This window comes from Adiantum capillus-veneris, chromosome 17 (genome assembly GCF_014529385.1).
Source record: "Adiantum capillus-veneris isolate H3 chromosome 17, ASM1452938v2, whole genome shotgun sequence".
NCBI classification, from domain to species: domain Eukaryota; kingdom Viridiplantae; phylum Streptophyta; class Polypodiopsida; order Polypodiales; family Pteridaceae; genus Adiantum; species Adiantum capillus-veneris.
Window position 1 is genome coordinate 91,167,532 of NC_140947.1, and position 2,993 is coordinate 91,170,524.

Consider the following 2,993-nt stretch of genomic DNA (forward strand, 5'->3'; position numbering starts at 1 on the left):
ACATGCTACACAACTATAGATGGTGCACCAAAGCCATCAACAAAATAGCACCACCCAGTGTTATGAGGTGTGAAGCAAAAACATTGAAAGCCATAGAGAGGTTAATTCTCTCTTGCATGATAAACTTAAAGATGGAGATGATGTTAAGCTCTGAATGTAAGCTACAAGGGTAGTTTTCTTACCATTCTATCTTTATGTTGGAGATGAACCCTTGCAATCCCCATGCACTATTCACACCTCCTCTTGTTGTGGTATACAAGTCATGTGAGCTCTTCGGGAGTAGAGGTCTCCATGTAGTGTAAGTGAATGAAAGTGGAAGGAGTAGAATCTTGTTTCATATTGTAATGGAGGTGAGAGAAGAGAGAGGAGCTAGCTTGGTGTGAAACTATGTGGTGGGCAAGGGGAAGAGAAGGGGGAGGAGCTCGCTTGGTGCTACAATGGAGGTTGGAGAAAGCTAATAGAGAGATAATGCTGGACATTACGGGGTGCATGTGGTTGTTGCAGCAATGGAGAGCTTGGAAAAGGGTTTTTAGAGAGAGAAAAATCCTTTTTAGCTATGGAATAGTTTTGGAAAGACTTTGGAGGGTGAAAAATGATGTTTTGATTTTTTTAAAAATCAATTTTTTGAATATCTTTAGTGCACGTTTTTTACTTTTGGAGGTCAGAAATACTTTTTTGACCACAAAATAGGTTTGGGGACCTTTTCAGAAGGGAAAACTTGAAATTTGAATTTTTACTGTATTTTTAAATCCGGGCCAAAAAGTGGACGAAAAGAGGTCAAAGTGGTTCCCCCCCCCCCTCTCGCCCCCCCATCCCTTTCCCCTAGCCACCTCTCTTACCTTCTTATTAGGTAAGAGGCCATTAAGAGGTGTAAGACTACCTTGTCCCCCTACTTTTTTGAGGGTATAGAAGTGTCCACCACCCTCTTCCTATTGGCTGGCCTCTAGTTAACCTTAATTCCAAAGGGCCCCTAGAGGGTTCATATTTTTTCTAATGCTTGGGAGTAGGTATGTCCAGCTTCGGCGGTTTCTCCTTAGACTCTACGTCAACCTTTTCTTTCGTGCCCGTTAATCCCCACTTGTTCACAATGAAAGGATTGCGCACAAATATATACATGTTTTCCTCTTCATTGAAATATCGATTGCCACTATAATTCACGAGCACTATAAGCTTACGCTCACTCGACCTCTCTTCAAATTTAACACAGTAACGATCCATACCATCTTTATAGATTTGTGTGCCCTACTCATTTTACAACTGATATTATAGGTGCAAAAGTTTCAATTTTGGTGCAAGCCGCGATAGTCTGCTCCCATTTTGGTTTCTTCCTTGAAACTCACACTTTTGGATCCCTCATCCATATAGGTATATGATCTCTCTAAAGGAGTATAGAAAATAATTTCCTCTAAGAACGAATCTAAGTAGGTATGGTCCCTTGATTGACACTACCCTCGGTTGAAATATGGCTTGATTGATCTTTAATGCTAGGGTTTCTACATTGATAAAGTTTGTCTAACCGCAAATACATCAAGAGATTGAAGATTGTAAAACCCTGACATGTTACCTTTTATGGTGCATTTAGCCCTCTGATCAAATGCAACTTGATACCACTCTAATCCAAAGAACCTGTATAAAATTCACTTGATGGCTATAGCTTTACAGCCATTGGGTTAGTCAAACTTTTGACACAAACTAGTATTTTGCTTGCAATATGCACAATCCAACTCTAAATTGAATATTGAAAACACCACTTTGCTATCAGGGACTATTGCTAACTCTAGTATCAATTTGGGCAAATTCTGTCATAGGGGGTCATAGATCGCGATCCATGTATCCCAGTGTCAGAATCACTTGAAACTGGGCACACAAGTCTCTCACAATCTCTTGATAGTTGACAAGTGATTTTTACGTGGTTTGATTCCCCCTGGGTCTTCCAAAAGTCACTTTGTCAATTTGTTTTGTTATTTTTGGTCTTGATTGACTCTGGCCTAGTTGAAGCCTTTTCTTGAAGTTTTTTAGTACCCTTGTTTCAGGATAACTTGTTGGTGTTGGTCTCAGTCCCAAAATTTAGCAGGGGGGGATGGATTGTGATCCATGTCCCACCATGTCTAAACACAAAACTTGATCAGATGGTTACTTGAGGTCTATGGAATCTATCTATCCACTTATTTTTGGAGTTGAACACCTTTCTCCTCGCCAAAAGAAAAGTTTTGTGGATGCTTGTGGTTTTTGACTTGTAGCTTGTATTTTAGTGCTTTAGTCAATTTTTGTTGCTTTTTGCTATGATGACCTTCACAAAAGTCGTTCCAAATAATATTAGCTACTCATTGCCAAAGTCTCAGCCTCAGATGATCTAGGGGGTCATGGATCGCGATCCATGTTCCACCTCATGTGGTCATGAATTTTGGTCAGTTGTATGCCTAGACCATGTACATGTCAGATTTTCACTTATTTTTGAGTTTGGACACCAAAACATCAAAAAGCCCCAATTTTTGTCTATTTCCATGAATTTTGTGTCTTTTGCCCAAATTCCTAATTTGAGTGAGTTTTTAGTGTCAATTTTTCAACAAAAGTTTGTATCTAGAGGTTTGGAGCCCCATAGAATGCTTTGGTATTAGTTTCTGCCCAAATTATCTCAAGGAGTCATGGATCACGATCCATTCTTACACATTCTGGCCTCGAATTTTCCAAATCACCTCTTTATAGTTTGGTCAACCCCTTTACCCACTTATTTTTGGGTTTGAATTTGCTTTTAAGCTCAAACCATCAGATGTCTAAAATTTCAGAGTTTATGGGGTATTGGCAACCAAAATAAGGTTTTGGCAGTTTTTCCCTGATCCGTTTTGCTCAATTTGATGGTTAGAGATATTACCTAACCTACTCCTAATTGCAAAAAATACTAGGACTAAACATCAACAACTAGTGAAAAACTTGTAAGAAAAACAAATATGGAAGAGTACTTTCAAAGCATCAAAGAATATGCACAATCAAAT